General features: G+C 34.5%; 1 long non-coding RNA gene across 1 annotated transcript in view; it reads left to right on the top strand.

Moving 5' to 3' along the window:
- LOC144288368 (uncharacterized) overlaps positions 1–22639 on the top strand; it is a 47941-nt gene extending 25302 nt beyond the window's left edge. The window contains exons 5-8 of the long non-coding RNA XR_013356310.1: positions 1289–1512; positions 2798–2831; positions 21091–21175; positions 22167–22639. This is a non-coding gene — a long non-coding RNA (uncharacterized LOC144288368). The remainder of the gene's footprint in view (positions 1–1288; positions 1513–2797; positions 2832–21090; positions 21176–22166) is intronic.
- The last annotated feature ends 221 nt before the right edge of the window (positions 22640–22860 follow it).

Raw genomic sequence — 22860 nt, 5'->3', positions numbered from 1 at the left:
AACTTGAGGCTTTCACAAGGGAGGAGTCTTCTTTTGTTTGATTAAATCATTTTGTTGAATTAATCATTAAGAAATTAATATTAATAAATCACAGGTTTTTCTTTGTTCCAATAACTAAGCTGCAAGATTAATCCCTGATAGGTACATAGCATCTAACAGGAGGTTAAACTTGTTGACTTCTAAGTTCCCAATTCACACGGAAAAGCTATTATCTATGATTTTTCCATGCACTTATCATAGGACTCAGGAAATCTCAGTGAATAGCTCTATTAATTGCATGGAGGCAAAAGCCTTTGCCCTACTCCCTGATTTGAGTTGCCTTTCTTGGTTAAGGAAATCATTATGCTCTCCCTGACATGTACAGTGTTTGCCTAACATCTCATGCTTGTAACTTTGACAGTTCTATTCTTAGCTCCTCTTCCTTCTTCCTCCCCCTCTCTCCATTTTCCCTCTCCTCTTCTTGACATCTCTTCTTCTTTGTCTTCTCCTTCTCCTTATTCTTGAAATGCATGAACACAGCCTTTGGTACCATGTTGGGCACTACTTTATGTGTAATGAATTCCTACTACCTGTCCCTTATCCTACACCTCTGGCTCTATAGTGAGCCTCCGGTTGTGAACCCACATTCTTCTTAAAATTTTTTAAAGACTTGAAGCAGACTCCCTGTTGAGTAGGGACCCCAAATCCAGGCTTGATCCCAGGACCTTGAGACCATGACCCCAGCCTAAGGTAGACACTTAACTGGCTGAGCCACCCAGGTGCCCCGTGAACCCACATTCTTTTCACCTTAATTCCTTAACACCATCTGGCTGAAACAGGGATGATATATGGAGATTTGACTTTAGCCAATGACATATAGCTCAAAGGTAGGGAAAAAAATCCATAATAAATAAGGCCCCTAAGGTGACCAGTTTCAGAAAATGGAAGGGTAAGTTATCAATCTACTTGCCTACCTTTTATAAACTCTGAGTCCAGTCTTTTTCGATGGCTTGCTGATTAGACCACAAAATTATCTGGGAGGCCCACTCAGGCTAATAGAGCCTTTGAGACCAAAGCCTATTTATATGCTTGTTCTCTATTTTCTCTATATTTTATATTGGTTCTGCCTCCTGCCACGGATATCAGGGATGGGGGGAGGGGCATTTGCACAAGAAGATCCCTCTAATGGGTTTGAAACTTATTATTCATGGAATTACTGAAAAATGTCCTTCTTTGTCATCATGTCATCGTTTCTCTTTTTGTTAATGTGTCTTATACTGTCCTCTTTAATCTCTGTAATCTTTCATAGCCACTCAAAGCATTTCTTCAAGATTCTGCTGCAGGCCACAAAAGATCTCACGCAGTTTCTTAAAAAGCTCAGAAGAAGCAGTATGTGTCTTATCCTCAGGTCAAACTCTCCAGCACAGAAGATTGAGAGCGGAGCTATTCCTATCTCAGGGACTCAGAGGCCAAGGAGAGTATTATTTTGATTTTCCGAAGTGAAGACACAACTGGACGTCCTATATATTCCAAGTACTTAGAATTTTTTTCTGTACATTGCAAATATATGATTTATTTATTCTCTAAATTCTCATTGCATTTAACAACTATATCAGATCACTTTCTACCTTGCTGAAGATTACTTCTTAATAGAATCTGTCCTAAAAGCAGATGTAATTTGAGTATGATTTTAAGAGATCACAGGCAGGACTCCTTGTTCTTGAATTTCTATCATATTCTTTCATTCCATCAGTGTTGTTGTTTTATTCTGGTGGTTCCAGGAGCTTTTTAATCTTTCTGAGGCGTTTTTATTAATGCCAACACACACAGGAGTCTTACCTTCTGTTATCACATTATCAAAGTCAACTGAAAGCAGTTTTAGAATAAAATATGAATAACCCAATTTCTATTGATTAAAAAAGAGAAGGTTGTAAAGCATACAAAAAAATAAATAAATAAATAAAACGGGCTCCAGAGGGCCAAGAATGATTTTTAATAACTACACTTTTTTTTGTGAAACCATTTCTGCTTCTATATAGTTTTTTCTACTGCTCATGTTTTCTTTCTTTTCTTTTACCTGTGCAAATTATAAATTTCTTGAAGAACTGCCGTGATTTTCTTAATTTAGTTTGGGCAGGAATTAGCAAATTTTACTGTATTCTTTTTTCCTGACTTGTATTATAAGAAAGAAGGAAGTATGTAGAACAATGGGATCAATCACTACAAGTTCCATTTAATCAAGTCAACTTACATATTTACATTCCTAGAATCTTAGAAGTTGATATTTAGAGAAATCACCCTTTAGCAATACAGAGATCTCATTTGCCAATGAAAATTTTAAATATTTGGAGGGGTGTCTTATTTTACTAAGAAATATAAACATTCTACTTAACTAAAGTTTTACTATTTGTGGGGGTGTGTGTTTCTCTGTTAGGCACACAGTGCAGGTATAACAAGAGCTTATTGACTAAGGACCTAAGTTTTATACACTTGGAACAGATAGTTATATTTTTTTGCCAGTTGCAAGGTAAAATGCAAAATGAAACATACAGTGGTCACCTCTTAACTGCAGAGGATATGTTTCGAGGATGCCCAGTGGATGCCTGAAGCACCAGATAGTACCAAACAGAATATATACTATGTTATTTACCTATACATAATACCTATGGTAAAGTTTAGTTTATACATAAGGCACAAACAACAAATAATAATAATAAAATAAAATAATTATAACTATACTGTAATGAAAGTTATGTAACTGTGGTCTTTCTCTCAAAATATCTTCCTGTCCTGGTTCTCCTTTCTCTGATGATGTGAGGTGATAAAATGCCTACCTGATGAGATCTAGTGAGGTGAGTGACATGGGCACCATGTGGTAGCATTAGTCTACTAATGACCTTCTGATGATATATCAGAGGAGAATCATCTGCTTCTGGACCACAGCTGACTCCTGGAAACTGCAACTGTGGAGAGGGAACCATGGATGAGGAGGGACTTCTGTACTCTCCAACATCTGCAGATTGTGGCAAGTAAAAGGGAAAATCCTATCACTGTTTTTTAAGTAGGGAAAATCTTGATGTCTTTTCCTGGTACATGCCTTGCCCAAAATGCTAAAAGAAATAGTGTACTAAAAAATATTTTCAAAAATTATCCCAAATTTTCTTCATAAGACTTTTTTTCTGTGCATTTGCTACTTTTTCATTGTTTTATATTCTGAACATGCTCACTAAATTTAGTCAATCCATTCTGGTAAATGGCCATTCACAGAAGATGCTACTTTCTATAAATGTTATCATCTGATTCAATTTTGTCACCTTATCCAACTTTTCAAAAACTGTTTTATTTCCTGTCAGATCTTTAGTCATCTTAGATCTTGAGTAAAGTAGGATGTCAAAATATCAAATCATCCCTTCTATCCTTTTTTAGTTCTGTTCTCTGGTGTTTTCTGGTAAATGAAGGGATTGGCTTTAGCGAGGTGAGGCTTGCTTGCTTTGAAAATGAGAATTCTTGTGCAGTTAATATACTCATTTTTCATTGAAATAGCAACAGTTGAAACACTGGACACCACACTGGAAAATAAGATGACAGAAGTATTGTGTTATATGGAAATCAATTCATTTCGAAAGATGCAACCCATTTTCCAAAGCCATGGTCTCACCACAATAATTTGCAAGTTTTACCTAATTACTAGTGCCATGGTTTATACTTCTGCACGATTTCTGAACTCTAGGTATATGAAAATAATGATGGCTAAGGGTCCCCATTAGATGCAGTATGGCAGCCAAAAGAAAAGGGCAGGAATCATAGAACCCTCCATATCCCTGATCTGTTTCCTTATTCCTATTTGTGTCAGATGAAGTCAGACTTCAGGCAACATCAAAATTGTACAACAGAAGTTGTATGCATCAAGCACTTAACAGATTCTGAAAAAACACTTGGACATAGTTTAGCTTTTACAGAGTTTATCCTCTAAATTCTGAATCTAATAGAAGGTATTATAAATAAATACACACACACATATATATCTCAAATACATCTCTATATAATAAAACTTAATGAAACACCAAAAAATCAACTAATCACTAACTATGACATTGTGATTTATACCGGGTCACTTAAATGACTAAAATATGTATTTCTCACATATATTTGCTTTTCATCCACAGTTCTTGGCTCACAGTTCCCCAAAGCCTTGGAATCTCCTGAGTGATGAGAACAGTGGGAACATCTTTTCTTATAATATTTGGTCTCTTGGCCCTCAGTTCTCAGAAATGCTTCAGTATCCTAAGAGTGAAATGGGTGACTTCTCATTCATAATAAGCCCCTTTCCACCACAGTTGGGTTCACGTTAATGAGGTGACTTTTGGAAAGTGCCTAAGAATGGGGGCTTGTTGCCAGGGAAACCAATCCCCAAAAGAGGGGTGGACATTCAGTCCCATCCTCTGATTTCCGGGGCTGGGAGAGGGGCTAGAGGTTGAATCAGTCACCAAGGACCAAAGAATTAATCAATCATGTGTATGTAATGAAGGCTCCATAAAAACCCAAAAGGTGGAAGTATGGAGAACATCCAGGTTTCTTGTGCTATCATGCTAAGCCCCAAACTCCAGGAGGACAAAGAGTCCTTTGTTCAAGACCTCACTCTGTTGAGACTATTGATCTGGCTGTTGATTCATATCTTTTATATCCTTTACAATGAATCAACAATCTAGTGAGGGAACAGGTTTCCTGAGTTCTGTGAGCTGTTCTAGCAAATTAATTGAACCCAAAGAGGGGGCCTTGGGAACCTCTGATTTATAGACAGTCAGAAGCACAGCTAATTACCTGGACTTATGATTGGAGTCTGAAATGAAGGGTGGTCTTGTGGGACTGAGCCCTTCAATTGTGGAATCTGATACTGTCTCCAAGTAGATAGCATCAGAATTTGAGTTGATTGTAGGAGACTCAGCTGGTGTCCCATGCATTCCTTGGTGGTGTGGGGAGAAAACCCCTATTCCACATGTTGGAATTAGGTGCAGAGCCCCAAATACTATATTTATTGACTACTAAATGGCAATAAAGAAATTTCAAATTAAAATTTTCAAATTAAAATTTATATTATATTATTGTTTAACCAATATGATTGTTATTTTCCATTTCCTTTTTCCCTGTGCATTACTTTCCAGTAAAAGCAATTTTAATTGGTTCAATTTCCATTTTTTAATAAGCAAAATACTGAAGTAATTAAAAATTAATTTGGTTTGATTTATTTGTCATTTACTCTGAGAATATTTGTCATTTACTGTATAATCCCTGTGTTCTAATGGAATTTAGTGCACCAACTTTCAGAATACAGTAACTTATCGAATGCCCTCCTCATGTGCTCAAATAATATACTCCAGTGATTCATGAGATTGTCATTACTTCTGTTGACATTTTATGTAAATGGATCAAAAAAATATTCCAAACCAAATCTTCATCTTTTTTAACCTGGGCTAGCTATAAGACATTAACTTAAATAAATAACTTATGCTTATCTTATATGGCTCAGTCGGAATACACCAAAAGAGGAATAAAAACATGCATTTAATCCCCATGAAAACTGATTTGCTTGGTTCTTTTCCCTGGTCTTTGACTTTTCCCAAACTAAGCATTTAAAGTAGGGTTTTTTTGTTTTGTTTTGTTTTGTTTTGTTTTGTTTTGCATAATGATTGGCTAACATGAAAGAGTTGGTAACATAGTGTGATTCCACCTGAGTACGAAGGACACTTGGAATACACTCTATCGCCATGTCAATACTTAGGCAACAAAAAGCACCATACATTTCAATAGAAGTTAGCTGAATGCTTAGATATTGTTCTGGTATCCATTTAGTTTTATTCAACATCAAGCAATTTTCTCATATGGAATGTAGCATCAAGAAAGAACCCAGAAGGGACAATAGTAATGATACGCACAATCAGATTTGTCCTTTAAAGTATGTTTTATGATCAAAAAAATATTCCTTGTCAGCAAAGTACTTTCTGTGAAATTTATGAATAGATTTTGATTATAAGTTTAAAATACTAGATTATTTATTATATGGACCTTTATTCATAATCATTTCCCTTAGATAACCATTTGGTGAAATGGATAAAACTGGATTTCAACCAATGAAGGACGCATTCCTGGAAAGCGAATTCCCCTGGAAAGCCACAAACTACCAAAACTGGAACAGGAAGAAATAGAAAACCTGAACAGGCCAATAACCAGGGAGGAAATTGAAGCAGTCATCAAACCTCCCAAGACACAAAAGTCCAGGGCCAGATGGCTTCCCAGGGGAATTCTATCAAACGTTTAAAGAAGGAATCATACCTATTCTACTAAAGCTGTTTGGAAAGATAGAAAGAGATGGAATACTTCCAAACTCGTTCTATGAGGCCAGCATCACCTTAATTCCAAAACCAGACAAAGACACCACCAAAAAGGAGAATTACAGACCAATATCCCTGATGAACATGGATGCAAAAATTCTCAACAAGATACTAGCCAATAGGATCCAACAATACATTAAGAAAATTATTCACCATGACCAAGTAGGATTTATCCCCGGGACACAAGGCTGGTTCAACACTTGTAAAACAATCAATGTGATTCATCATATCAGCAAGAGAAAAAACGAGAACCATATGATCCTCACATTAGATGCAGAGAAAGCATTTGACAAAATACAGCATCCATTCCTGATCAAAACTCTTCAGAGTGTAGGGATAGAGGGAACATTCCTCAACATCTTAAAAGTCATCTACGAAAAGCCCACAGCAAATATCATTCTCAATGGGGAAGCACTGGGAGCCTTTCCCCTAAGATCAGGAACAAGACAGGGATGTCCACTCTCACCACTGCTATTCAACATAGCCCTGGAAGTCCTAGCCTCAGCAATCAGACAACAAAAAGACATTAAAGGCATTCAAATTGGCAAAGAAGAAGTCAAACTCTCCCTCTTCGCCGATGACATGATACTCTACATAGAAAACTCAAAAGCCTCCACCCCAAGATTGCTAGAACTCCTACAGCAATTTGGTAGTGTGGCAGGATACAAAATAAATGCCCAGAAATCAGTGGCATTTCTATACACTAACAATGAGACTGAAGAAAGAGAAATTAAGGAGTCAATCCCATTTACAATTGCACCCAAAAGCATAAGATACCTAGGAATAAACCTAACCAAAGAGGTAAAGGATCTATACCCTAAAAACTATAGAACACTTCTGAAAGAAATTGAGGAAGACACAAAAAGATGGAAAAATATTCCATGCTCATGGATTGGCAGAATTAATATTGTGAAAATGTCAATGTTACCCAGGGCAATATACACGTTTAATGCAATCCCTATCAAAATACCATGGACTTTCTTCAGAGAGTTAGAACAAATTATTTTAAGATTTGTGTGGAATCAGAAAAGACCCCGAATAGCCAGGGGAATTTTAAAAAAGAAAACCATATCTGGGGGCATCACAATGCCAGATTTCAGGTTGTACTACAAAGCTGTGGTCATCAGGATAGTGTGGTACTGGCACAAAAACAGACACATAGATCAGTGGAACAGAATAGAGAACCCAGAAGTGGACCCTCAACTTTATGGTCAACTAATATTCGATAAAGGAGGAAAGACTATCCACTGGAAGAAAGACAGTCTCTTCGATAAATGGTGCTGGGAAAATTGGACATCCACATGCAGAAGAATGAAACTAGACCACTCTCTCTTTTTTTTTTTTTTTAACTCTTTTTTTTTTTAAATTTTTATTTATTTATGATAGGCACACAGTGAGAGAGAGAGAGAGGCAGAGACACAGGCAGAGGGAGAAGCAGGCTCCATGCACCGGGAGCCCAACGTGGGACTCGATCCCAGGTCTCCAGGACCGCGCCCTGGGCCAAAGGCAGGCGCTAAACCGCTGCGCCACCCAGGGATCCCCTAGACCACTCTCTTTCACCATACACAAAGATAAACTCAAAGTGGATGAAAGATCTAAATGTGAGACAGATTCCATCAAAATCCTAGAGGAGGGATCCCTGGGTGGCGCAGCGGTTTGGTGCCTGCCTTTGGCCCAGGGCATGATCCTGGAGACCCGGGATCGAATCCCACATCAGGCTCCCGGTGCATGGAGCCTGCTTCTCCCTCGGCCTGTGTCTCTGCCTCTCTCTCTCTCTCTCTTTCTCTGTGACTATCATAAATAAATAAAAATTGAAAAAAAAAATTAAAAAAAAAAATCCTAGAGGAGAACACAGACAACACCCTTTTTGAACTCAGTCATAGTAACTTCTTGCAAGATACATCCCCGAAGGCAAAAGAATTAAAAGCAAAAATGAACTATTGGGACTTCATCAAGATAAGAAGCTTTTGCAACGGGACTTAAAGTTTTCTGCTACATTTTTCGTCTTTTTACTTGAGTGAATATCTTAAAACATTTTGTATTTACTTACCCCATATCACAGTGTGTATTAATATTCTCATTATAACTGTACTCATCCTCCGTGTTCTTTCTTCATGTATTTTCTGTATCTTTTTTTTTTTTAAGATTTTATTTATTTATGCATGAGAGACACACAGAGAGAGAGAGAGAGAGAGGCAGAGACACAGGCAGAGGGAGAAGCAGGCTCCATGCAGGGAGCCTGACATGGGACTCGATCGTGGGACTCCAGGATTACGCCCTGGGCCGAAGGCAGGTGCTAAATCCCTGAGCCACCCAGGGTTCCCCCTGTTTTCTGTATCTAATCACATACATACATGTTTCAGGGTCTATCCCTTAACACTTATACTCAATTTCAGTTGATTGAAATTTTGACTTAATTTTAATATTTAACTTCTATATCTGCCTTTTACTTTTTTTTTCTTAAGTAGCTCCACACCTAATGTAGAGCCCAAAGCAGAGCTTAAACTCTTGTCCTGAGATCAAGACCTGAGCTCAGATCTAGAGTCAGACATTTAACCCACTGTGTCACCCAGGTGCCCCTATCTGTGCCCTTTATCTTTAGTTCTCATTATTGTTATCTGCTATTTAGTTCCTTCTCTGTTACCTTTACATTTAAATCTTTCCAGGGATGCCAAAGATGTGTCCTTTCTACCCACCTATGCACACTTAATAAGTCAAATTAATACCTTTTGGTTTGTTTCTTCAATGCTTTTTACGTGACAGCCTCAATTTTCTATTTGCAATTACAATCCTCTGCAATCCTGTGCTCTAGTCTGGGTGGAATTCAGTGAGCTACCGGATGTGTAAGACCCATCTTTGGGAGGACAAAGATACATTATCAGATGGGCAGAGAAAGGCAGTGAATGGAGTACAGTGAGAGGGATCAGTTTTGAGGGATCTGGTCCTCACAGGACCAGAATATTAGGACTTTTCAGTATATAAGAAATACTCTGACTCAGTATTTATCTTATCCTAATCTTATCTTTTCCTGCAAACTCATTTGTTCCCCCTGCCCTATTGATTTTTAACATTGGCATCTTTAATATCACTACCCAGATTGTGGGTTTTGTTTGTGTTTTAAACTTATTTTGCCATTGGATGTTAGTCCCACCGTCAACCCTGCCCTATATTCCAGCACTGGGTAATATCAGACTAGCTGTTACTGACCTACTCCATCTCATTTGTCTGTACTGAGAGCTGGCTCCAATCCTATTCTCCACACAACCAAAGTAGACATATGCCTCATTACTGAAAGTCTTCACTAGCTGAGATTGCACTGATGATCAGTTCCATTCATTATGTGATCGAGCTTCACTTTGACACTTTCATCTACTCTGTTTTTGTTGACACTTTCTACTCCTTTGGTTTCTATGATAATATACTATTTTAATTTTCTTAATTCTTCCTTAGCTTCTATTTTCGTATTGTTTGTCTCTTCATCTTCCCCTTCTTTCCTCTTAAACACTGGTGTTTCACAGCTTTCTAAACTCTGCTCCATTTGCTCTCACCCACTAAACATTTTTTTAAGGATGAGTTAATCCAATCTCATCGATATAGATATTGCCTGCGGGTTTATGTCATCTAACATCGAGTGTATCCACATTATCTACATCAAACTTTTCCTTCCAAATGACTGAAATTGCTGTTGTCGTAGTTGCTAACAACTATTATGCTGCCAAATGCAGCAGCTTATTTTCTGTTCTCACATTTCTGGGGTCACAGCAGTGTTTTCACTTAGTGGCCTTATCCTTTGTTTCTGACATGCTTTCCTCTTGCTTTTCTTTTGGCTTCCATCCATTTTAAAAATTGAGATATTATTGATTTATAATAGTATATTAGTTTCAGAGTTAAAACATGATAATCTGATTATCTATATATACTTTGAAATGATCACCACAGTAGGTCTAGTTAACATCTGCCACCACACACAGTTACAATCTTCCTTTTCTTTGGCTGAGAGCTTTTCAGGTTTGCCCTCAGCAACGCTCAAATATGCAAAAAAATATTGTTAACTATAGTCACCCAGCTGGACATACTTTTTAACTGAAGGCTACCACCACTTAGCTTTCTTTTCTATTGTTCTTCCTGGGCCTTACCAGTAAATTGTGTATGATTTGGGAGTTTTTTTCTGAGCCCTCCTTTCTTGTCTATATCAATTGTCTTCTTAGTGAGCTCATCCAGTTTCATGGTCTAGATCCCATATTCCGATGATATGCACAGATAGATATGTAATGATATGCTACATATCATGCCATGATAATACACTATCAATATGTATATATACATATGTATGTATTAAGATATTAAATGTGGAGCTAAAAAAAGAGATCAGAACTGAAAATTACCTATCGGTCTAGATAGAGATCTGAGAGATATAAGATGATCTTTCCAGTTATTTGGAATGGACATGATGGACATGTCCTTAATGGATGGACATGTCCTTAATGGACATGATGGAATCTAATTCATATTTTATGCCAACCTCTAATCTTAACCCCCTCATATTTTCCCATCTCAGTTAATGGACCCACTACCATCTGCATGGAAATTCAAGCCAAAAAACCCATATTCGAGTCTGCCTGTTCCTTGTGCTCTCATATTCATCATCAAGTCCTATTAGCTCTAGCCTCAAATACATATCTCAAATATTTCCACTTCTTTCTATAACAGTGTCATTACTTTAATAAAAGCCACCACCATTTCTTGTTTGGTGTAGTGGACAGTACTTCTTATTGATCAATATCCATTTCCCTCACCTGGTCTGGTCATATGGTTACTTTAAAAAATGAAATGTGAGCAGTGGTGAGCCTTGCCACTTACCAGCAGAAACTTTAAAAGAACACTATACTTTACTTCATCTTTTTTTCCTCTGAAATAGTGACAGTGTTCCAGAGAATGCACACATCATCAGCTTGGATCCCAGCCTGAGCATGGTGACAACATATAGCAGAGGACTTAGCAACCCACAATAGAAATGATATTTGGTGAAAAGCAAGCCTTTGTTGCTGTGAGTCACTGTGATGTTGGTGGTGTTTGTTACCACAGGATCGGCTGGTTCTGACCATACAGCAAACTGAAGGCAATATGTCTTCAATGTATATCTCTCCTCTCACACTTCTCACACCATCCATTCCCCTCACTATACTTAGTGTCACCTTTTCCAAGAACACTAAGCTGTCACTCCTCCCCCAGTAACTGTCTGTTGCACCTAGAGTAATATCCAAAGTCCTTTAATGGCCTCCACAGCCCTGAAAAGCCTGGGCCCTGCCATCCTCTTAGACTTCCTCTCATCCCACTCTCGGCTGACTGTCCACTTCTTATGCTGGCCTTCTTTTTCCCTCTGAATATGTTAAAGTTGTTACTGAATGAGAGCCTCCATCTTTCCCGTTCTCAATACTTCCCTTACTTCTCCTGTGGCTGTCAGTTTCTCATTCCTCAAGTACTACTCATCTCCCTAACACCCGTGCTCTCCTTTATGTGACCACCTTCTCTAACGCAGTGTCCCTCTGCCCTACTCCTTCTGGCATGAAGAAGTTAAAATTTCCGTAGGATTCTGAATGTAACATGAAATGCAGATGGTAAAGTGACAATGTATATAGTTTCTCATATTTTTCTCTATTAAGTTTTTAGGGGGCAGGGAACTTTTCATCTTTGTGTCCCTAATATCCAGTGCTATACAACACACAACATATAGTAGGTAATAAATAAATGATTGAACTGAGTTAAGTATCTCTACATATCCTTCCACCTTTGTCTATTTTTGAGTAGATTAAAGATTAGGAAAGACCAAAATAGTAAAGCTTCACAACAGTTTTTATCTTTTTGTAAATAAATGTCCAAACAAGACTGCCCTCCTCCCTATCTATACACACCAAGTGTCTCAGAGTATTGACCCTTTCATATCATATATTTTAAGTGCAGGGTTCAACCTACCTGATCATTGGTGGTGTGTTCTCTACAGAAAAAAAAATATTATTTTTAGATTTTATTTTTGCCAAAGTAAAATATGCAGCTGAAAAAATGTTTTAAAAAAACAGAAAAACATAATTTAAAGCAATGCATTCACACATCATCTCTTCCCATCCTCAGGCCCATTCCCAGGGCCTTTTAAAACCACTTCTACTTTTATATAATTTGCTTACATGCATAATTAACATGAAAGAAGTGTGAGGATACTAAATCATCATCTTTCATGGAGGAGGTGGTAATTCACATCTTGCTATCAAAACAATATAAAAATTAATTATTATAGAGGTATTACTTGTATTGAACTTTTCACTAGCTAGGTTTATAAATGTTCTGAGAGGAAAACAATGTAATGAATAAATAAATGACACAAAATAATAGAAAAAAACAAACACAAAAAATACTATAATTCAACTCTGAAAACTTGAGATAAAAATAACTTTGACAATCAAAGTTGAATTTTAGTAACAAGAGAAGTACAAAAAGATGATGTTCACTTACCTATGCATTTGCCTTAAAGAAGCTTCTTTCTGTCTGAATACCTAACATTTTAACCTTACAGACATTATCTCATTTAATAACCACAATGAAATTACTAAGAAGATATCAATTGATGAGATGTGCAATTATGCAAATGAGAACACAGACTTGGGCCATTCAGTGGTGAAAACAAAAAAAACAACAGAAAATGGCTGAACCAGTCTAAATCTAAGTGTGATGACTTCAAGTCCAATACCCTTACTTTGTATTATTAGCTTTGATTCCTAGCTCTGGGAAATTAAAATCGGATTGCATATTATCCCCTTTTTTATTTTTATTGTTTTACTGCCTAATCCAGAAGTATGGAATTTTGGTTGGTATTCCAATGTGATGTGATTCATTCTATAAGGAAACTAAAATTTTATTGATTTGTTTTCTCTCCTTGCTGACTACGCAGACATTTTTCTCAATCTTAATCAATTCTCAATTACAAAAAAAAAAAAAAAAAAGGGAAACAGAGTCAGAAAAAAAATAGTTTATATAGAATGCTTCAGATATCCAAGGGATTGTAGAAAAGAACAAAAAGGTATACATGCAGTGTCCTCCCCTAATCCGAGCTCTTAAGCCTAGTGTGTCCTTTAGTCTTTTTGTTCTTCTAGTCACCCAGTATGTATATGCTGTAGATAAAAGCATTTTCCTACTTTAGTTGAGACACTATTTCAAACTTGAGGCTTTATGCAGTTCTAGAATATTAAATGGAAGTTAAAAAAACAGTTAATAATAAGAGCTGGAAATCTTACAAATTTATTCAAGGAACATGAATGGTGGGTGAAATTTTATGGACTATTATAAATATTAAAGACTGAAGGCAATTGCCAAACTCTGTGCTTTGTATATAAAAATCACATTTCTTTTAAAACAAGAAAACTGGTATATTTCAAATTGAGCTTTCCTCGAATTATTTTTACAAAACAAAATAATCCATCAGATATGATAATGAGATATAGCAAAACATTATTTATTTAAAATCAAATGATATACCTACTGAATTTATATATATATAAATATATATACATATGCATTTGTATAGCTCTATTTAATTTTCAAATACACTTAGAAGCTCACAAATTTCAGGTATGTTTGCTATAACCAAGAACCTTAAGAAAAATAAAATATAATACTATAAACTTATATCCTTGCCAGGATCCCCTACACCAAGCTATCTTTCTTTCTTTCTCCTCCTATCTATCCTTGAAATTTACTTTGACTCATACTGTGAAGTAACTTCTGGCTGGTCCAGAACCCACAGCACTCTGCTCAGACATTTGCAGTCAGCGGTCTCTTATATTCTCACTTGTAACATATCTTGAGTAGTTATACAATGTTTCATAAATTCATCATGTTAAGCTCTATCCTCTCAACTGAAACATCAACTTCTTGAGATCACTATTTGTAACCCCTCAGAACTCATCAAAATTCCCTTCAAAGAAGTGATAAGTTTCTTTCAAAAAAGATAGAGTACTTTCATGATACTTTCCCATATCATAAAATAATGTTTTCTTTACCGGATTTGTTTCATTAAAAACAAACAAACAAAACAGATACTGGATTTGAAATCAAGTTCTTGGTTGTTTAAAACAATGTATGTGAAAGATACACTCTTAATTTTTTTCAAAAATATTTGAGAATTTGTTTTACCTTAGGTTATTTATGCAATTGTTTTAAAGAAGTGTATTTTCCTTTTATATGGTGACAATTTTCCTTAGCAGTCCACATTTTTACATAAAAAGAAAAAAAGTGAATTTTTTAAGCATCTTAGAAGAATGCTGGACTTTTCAACATCTATTTTCAAACTTACTTATTATCTGTGTTCTCTCCCTATTTGCCATAACAATGTTTTCCTTTACCAAGACCCTAGTTGCTTTGAAAGTGATTAACTAATATTACACATTTACATAAATGAAATAATGTGACTGAAACCCTTCAAATGGTATTTGGTACATAGTAAAAACTCATAAAAGATAATCATTATCAAATCTGACCCATAACTTGACTGCCTAATTTCTTTTCCCAAATACTAAACTATAGAATACTCCTGAGTAATTAACTATTACTTCCTTAAGAATGTTAGAAAAAGTAAAAAAAAAATATTATTAATAATAATACTGCTTCACTTATTTTTCCCCTTATCCATTCCCAGGGTATTTAAACTAGATAAACTAGATAATTTAAGTTTGTAAAGCAAACATTTTTCTTTTGGGTGTATAAGAAACAAAGAGATCTATTTCTAAAACACCCTATATTTTACTCTTGTAATCAAATCTAAATCTCTTTGTGTAATGTTAGTAGCATTAAGCACAGAACATATTTCCATTTTATCTCAGTGAATTCAGTAAGTGGATGAGAGCCATTGTCTAAACAGTGCTGAGAATGCTAATGCTTTATAAATCAATGGTGCATTTATTTGCCCCTCAAAGTGAAAGATCAATTAATTGCAGCAGTAATATCATATTCTAAATTGTGTTCCAATTGAGCAATCCTGAAAGAATTAATTTCCAGTCATCCTTCTTAAATTGTCAAGTAGACTAGGATGAGCTATATATCAGAGATATACCCACATGTTCTTTTTGAAAGGTATTTGGAAAGATTTCTTTCTCTCCTGAAAGAATAAAGATATCTGTTATCTAGAGCTTGCCTTTCCACAATTCCTCTTCTTATTAGCAATGTCTAAAGAGACAATTTAAAAACAATCTCTGTTTTGGTTTACAACATTATTAATTGTGAGACTGAGGTGACAACCAGCTAGCATGTCAAAGAGTTCTGAGATAACTGAGGGAAGTTTAGAGTGCTCACTTAGTATGTTGGGTTCACTATACACAGATAAGAAATAAAATTCTAGGAAACATAGCACTTATTTTTGCTTAGCTCTAATTGATCAAATTGCTGTTTTGCTTGTGAATGTGTCTGGGGTTCTTGAAGTTGTTTAAGTTCATCAGTGGTTCTGATGAAAAAAATACTTTCCAAGGAATCAGAAATAGTAAATTCAGTATCGAGTTGGCAACCAACTGGCTTAATTGAGTCCTCTATTTGCTACTTTTAAAGGAATTTTGACTTTAACTTCCAGTTAGAATGTAGAAAAGTGCAAAAAAAAATTCATCACATGATAATAAAAAACTCAGGAAAGAGAAAATTATATTTTCATATTATTTTGGGCTAGCAAACAACACTCTCCTTTATTCATCAAAGAGTGTGCATTAATCTAATGACTTGTTTGCTAAAAATTTGACTATTAAGTAACACTTAGCAGTCCCCCTTTATGGTTATGTGGAGTTTTCCACATTGTAAAATACAAATTAATATATATTTTATGAGAGCCAAGGATGCAGAACAGCCAGCTGGTCCCAGATTTAAGAGGGTTACAATCTCCTGCAAGGAAAGACAAGATGTGATCACTTAACAGAGGAGACATAGTTGGGCACTGATAAAAAGTCAGCTATAATAGTTAACTTTTCATTCCACTCTTTCAATTAGTAACCATTAAAATAAAGCGACATTTTATTCCATTATATAAAATTTTCTTGTCACTAGCTAAATTAAAGAATATTACTTAAAAGCTATCATTTAAGAAAGAATGTTGGGTAGGAAACTAACTCCAAAGGATATATACAAGTGTTATTTTTTTTTGGGGGGGGGAGTGAAGAATTGTGTAGTTTTGTCAAACAAAAAAAAATCGTTTTAGATAAAACAAAATGAAACTGATTGCTTAGATCATTATGATGTTTACTCTGAATATTCCAAATATTCCACACAAAGGTGTGTAAGAATTATACACACCTTTCACAAAATTATTTAATAAAGAAACTGATTATATCTATACAATTTTTTGCTGTTATTTGAAAGAAACACAACTCAGAGTAGATATATTAGGTAAAGATATATTAACTCATTTAGCTGGGCAGTTCTGGGGGCTTTGGGTGGTCATGATTGAGGAATGCTAATGATATCATAAGAAATTGTTCTCTTTTCCATCTTATTCTCTGTTTTTTCAAGCCTTCAAATTGGTGGCAAAGATGACTATTAAGATACTGTATTATAACTGGCTAAGTCTGAGTCATGTATGTTCCCTTGTGGATGAAAGCATCAATTCCAATCAAACCATATTGAATATGTCATGTATTTAAAAAGAGGGTTCTGATATCAAACAAATCACAGGGGTTTCTGTTATAAAATAAACTGAGAGAGGATTGTATAGTATTTGTGAAAGGGTGATATATGCATTTCATGAAGGATGAACAATTTTTCCATTGATATGATGTAGAAATTTTTAATTAATTTTAGTTTTTTAAGATATTATTTCTTTATTTGACAGAGTGAGAGAACACAAGCAGGGGGTGTGGGAGAGGGAGAGGAGAAGCAGGCTCCCCACTAAGCAGGGAGCCTGATGTCGATGTGGAGGGGCTCACCCAAGACCCTAGCTAGGATCATGACCTGAGCTGAAAGCAGATGCTTAACTGACTGAGCCACGCAACCGCCCCCTAGAAAATTTTAATTTAATAAGGAAAGCCTCTTCATAGGCAATTAAAAATTACTTATTAGAAGTTAGAGCATTTCATGTTAGATTATGTCTTTGTACAGCAAACTGGTCTAACTGGTCTATTTCTTTTTTTAAATTTATTTATTCATGAGAGACAGAGAGAGAGAGAGAGAGAGAGAGAGAGAGAGAGAGAGAGGCAGAGACACAGGCAGAGGGAAAAGCAGGCTCCATGCAGGGAGCCAGAGGTGGGACTCGATTCTCAGTCTCCAGGATCAGGCCCTGGGCTGAAGGCGGCGCTAAACAGCTGAGCCACCGGGGCTGCTCTGGTTACTTCTTTTACTGTTTCCCAGAGTTATATTGACAGAGCCAGAGTGTTGAGTTCTGTGGTGGATGAGTGACCATGCATAATCTAAGGGATCAGTTATCATTCTTGTTCAGACCTTCAAAAATAAATTTCTTTACTCATTCTCAAAGAGAAAGCTCTCTTTTATCTATCAATCTGGTCTTTTGAGAAGATAAAAGTGATTATTTTATCAAGCTAATTTCCAAACCAATTTATTCATATTGATAAATTGATTATCCTAAAGGCATATTAATAATTATCCTACTAAGGCTGTTGTTACCTGAATGATTTAATAAAGTTTATTGAAATATAACTTATGTATTATAAAATGCATCCATGCTCTATAATTTTATAAGTTTTGTTAGGTTTCTTTATGTGTATTTCACCAGCACAATTACATTTTAAAGAATAACATTTGAGTTAGTTCAAAATGGCAAATGAGCATAAACATTTACTTGGCATCTCTTCAAAATCTCCATTAAATTAAACTAGTAGTAAAAGGCAAATTATAAAAATGGAAAGTAATAAGAAGGGGTGGCCACACAGATGAGAAGAGCCTCTTGAGAGATACAAATAGAGAGGGCTACAGTTATGCCATCGGATGGTTTCGGTGTTATGAAGAAGAATGTACCTTTTAGAATACAGCAGCTCTCTCTTTCCAGAATCTACTACCAGAACCCTGAAGGGATTTTTCTGTATCTTCAGTTTGGGAGCTTGGTAGAATTCCTAGCAGGAAAACCCAGGAACTTGTGGAAATTCCCCTTAAACTACAGACTTCCAGGAGTTTCTCGCTCTCATGGTAGTCTATATTGATCCAGTACTTCATCAATAGAACCATTCGAACATTCCTAGAGGTGTATGGCTCTAGGGGTGTTTGCTCCCCAGGAACAGATCAAGGCTGTATCTCTCTATGCACCTGTTTCTTCAGATTCTGGAATGGTAGTTTGCCTTATGACCTCAGTGCACTGCTAACTCCAAGAAAAGATCTGATTTTCAGATCTGTTCAGATTTTGATTACTGTAAAGACCAGGTTTATGACTTCCAATCTCTTTACATGTCAGAGCTGACCTGAAGTGACTTTCTTAATGTTAAACATTTAAACACTTGTCTAGTCACACTTATTTATTCCTACTTCATCTTTGCATTCATTTTGATCTCTGATTTGTTATTTTTTCATTTCATTTATTTAGAATAATTTTGTTTAATATAGCACAACCAATGTGAGCAATTTAATATATTTCTTGCCATTAGCTTTTTTCTTACATTTCCATCCTCAATCTTTTATATATAGAGTAGCTTATTAAACCTGTTGCATTATTTCTGCTCATCCTTTTTAAAACATAGCTTCTGTTGTATGATTTACAATGATTTTTACTAATATTAGTATTTCTATTCCAAGCTTTTGTTCTTTATAATTAAATGATACAGTAATAACATTTTTCTTTCCTCTTCTATGTTTTCATTTTTAAATAACATGCAATTAATGCTTATGAAATATGTTGACAATAAATACAATGCATTATAATGAAATTTTGCCTGACTTCACAGAATAAAATCTTGAACAGTGGCAAATTTTTATTCATGTATTCCTATATTCCTGTCCATATCTAACTCCTAAATCCAAATTTTATTTATTCATGTATGCCAAATTATAGGCTACTTGTAGAAAAATACTTGAATTTTATGGTTTACTTTTACAGTCCTTGGTTGGTTATCTTTCACATAGTAGATAGTTGATAAATATTTTTCTCAACTAAATTCGGATTTGAAAAAAAATTTACAAATTCCCAGAACCATCTTGTTCTTGAATTGATTTACACTAAAATAAATTTTCCTATGTTGTGAACTGATTTGTGTTGTTCAAGTATTTCATACAGATATTAATTCAAGCTATAGGTCTGTATTGCCTTTAGTATGTATAATTGGTGTCTGTTCTATTTACTTTTATGGGCAGAGATTACCTGTTTATTATAGCAGGTAAGGCTAACCATTTTTTATGTACTTTCCTTTTTATCATTCAGAGAACAATCCTATAGACAATCTAAGAAAGCCATCAGGAATTACCATTTGAATGCATTCCCTTTCCAGTTTACCATTATTATTATTATTATTATTATTATTTTGAAGCGTCTAAATATTATCAACTAAAGAAACTCTTTCATTTATAGGACAAGAATTATATGCATAAACACCTTTCTTGTTCTGACTACCATCAGTGTAATCAGACAGATGTTATCTTAGAATTAATGTTTCATTTTATCAATGTTTAGCACATTCAGAAGTACACATTTAAAAATATGCCTTACTGGTTGTCTTCATTTCTATCTTTGCAAAATTATTGCTGTTCTAGAACAGAGAACATTGAGACTTGACTATGAAAGTGAATGCTAAAATAATTGAAGTCTTATAGTTATCAACTTCTGAGAGTTGATGAAATGTAATATTGTTACTGAAGTCATCTGACCAATTATCATTAGAATCTGTAGAAGAATAACATGGATCTATTGATTTCAAAACCATGTAATTAAAAAAAAGAAAACACCACATAGATAAATCATTTTATGGTAATTAAAAAGGTGCCTTTATAATTGAATGCTTATAGGATCCTCTCAAACAATGGAGTAAGAATAGAGTAATGGAAAAATGGGGAAAAAAAGAAAATTCTTAGAATTTTGATTATAGATGAGGAGTGCATAAACTATGTTTTCAGTTTATGTATATTATGGTCCAGCTTTCAATTGATATTAAGAAATTATTGCATCTAATTCTACAATTAGTATTGTCTTAGTAAATATAATTTATTCATTATTGTCATTATCTCCAAATTACAGATTTCTACTTGATTTTGCACACTATGTAATGCTTAGTTAGACATAATCAGAAATTTGTTAAATGGAAGTTTATTGGAAGTGAAGGTCTGAATAAAAATTTGGTCTTCAGTGACATAATAATTACAATTTAAAAAAATTTTTCTTTTATTGTCTAACCAGGGCCTTAGAGCTGGCTTTTTTTATTCTTTCATATGAATTATTTAGATAATGAATATTCTTCTAATTTGGTTTTTAAAGCCCAAGAAATAACTAAGACTATATAGCTAGTTTAAAATGTGTTTGTTTTTGGTGACTAAAAAAAATTGATGATTAGAAACAAAGGCTAACTTTACTTCTCTATACCTTAGGTTACCAGTGAAGGAAAATAGTATGGTTTTCTGCTCTCATAGTTCATCTTCAGTGGTAGACACTATACTGCTACACCATTACCTTAAATTAGATTTTGTTCAGAACTCAATAATATTTTTATATATATATATATATAATTTTTTATGTAATTGCTTGGATAATTTCTTTCTCTAATACAAGGTTGCAAGATCTATGATGAAGTCTACTTTTTTGGCTCAAGCTCATATATGATTGTCCAGTGCTTACCTACCACAGGACCTAGAAGGTGAGGCACATTCAGAAATATTAAAATGCCTAATAAATAAATCATTTAAATTAAATTCAATGCTGGAATAAAATCAGTGAATTTAATGAACAAAATTAAAAAATAAAAACTTTTGGGTTTAGATGATGGTTACAGAATTTAGCCAGTTCATTTGTATCATAGAAAAGGTGGAATCATCATCTGATTCACTCATATTAGGGCTGTAATATTTCTTGCTACTTCTTTTCCTAACCTCTCAGTGTGGGTTACAGTTTACCTCTAAATTAGCTTATTATTTTCTTATGCTTTTTAAAAGTATAACTTGAAAGAATTGAAGACTAAGACTCAAGATATCCTTAGATTATGAACTGGGGATATCATCCCATGCGACCAAGTGGACCTTGCAAATGTTTGTGTGTGGACTAATGAGAAAATTTTCTCAAAACATTAGCATTGATTTAGGTTAATGCTAAAGTTGTCAGGAGATCTTTTCCATAAACAAATATGAATTTGTTAAATAGCAAGGTAAACACTAATTTGGTATAACCTCATACCCACACACAGTAGGGTTCATGCATATAAAATTCGATTATAGACAAAGCAAATATTATATTGTGGGGGTACATATCTAAGTATTGGACAATAAGTTCAAAATTAGAGTTATTATTTATTTCTGGGAGGATCAACAGTATCCTGGAGTGATTCTTGGAATCTTCAAAATATGATGTTCTATCCTAAGTTTGCTGTTGGGTTAACTGGGTGTTTGTGTCTTTGTTAATGTTTATAATTAGTATATATTATGTTTTCTTTTATATTCATGAACTTATTCATTAAAACAAAAAAATAGACATTATAATTTCTGTGTGGTTTTGGCAAAACTTCTATGGTTACTGCACAATTTTTAGGAGTAAAAGTATTTGGTTTTGTAATTACTTCAGTTATTTTGAAATACTGGATTTAGTATGTTAATATAACATGAAAATAAAATCACTAATAGGCATGTTTGCCCTAGGGAGAAATATCCATTTTCATCAACAGAAAAGAAAACTAAGTGATAGTAAGAGACAGCAATAAATCCATAGAGGATGACAGTCTCCAGAAACAAGAGAATGTGAAAAATTAATTCTACCTTCTTGAATGAGCAAAGAAATTTGGTTTAAAAAAACATGTATGTATAACCGAGAAAGATAAAAAGAAGGTACAACAATCTTTGTACAGTGTCTAAAAATATAATGCAAATTGAAATTCAGTGTGTTCTTTTAGTGATTTTTAACATGGCATTTTATATTTGAATATTAGATATATTAAAATTATATAAAGTTATACGTGTATTTTTTATGAAGTCACATAAGCAATATTATATGACTTTTGTTGCAATGTGCCAGCAATTCCTCTTGCTCTGTGTGGTGGAAACTCCTTATCATAAATATTGTCATAAATTATTATCTGAGTTCTTTTGGTTGTTGTTTTGGTCTTATGCATTACTCATGGTATATTATTAAAAAAATCTTGAGGTTCAAAATTCCCTATAAGTTAATTCATTATGTATAATTATGAATATATATGATTTATAAAATATAAAGATGAGTTATTTATGAATTATGTGGATATTCTGTATGATTAATATGTAATATTAAATTAATATTCATACCCCATATAATTAATAACAAGAAGCTTCCATATAGATACAATGAAACAAGCAAACC

Source organism: Canis aureus, chromosome 18 (assembly GCF_053574225.1).
Source record: "Canis aureus isolate CA01 chromosome 18, VMU_Caureus_v.1.0, whole genome shotgun sequence".
NCBI lineage: Eukaryota > Metazoa > Chordata > Mammalia > Carnivora > Canidae > Canis > Canis aureus.
This window is presented reverse-complemented; position numbering and strand designations above follow the sequence as displayed.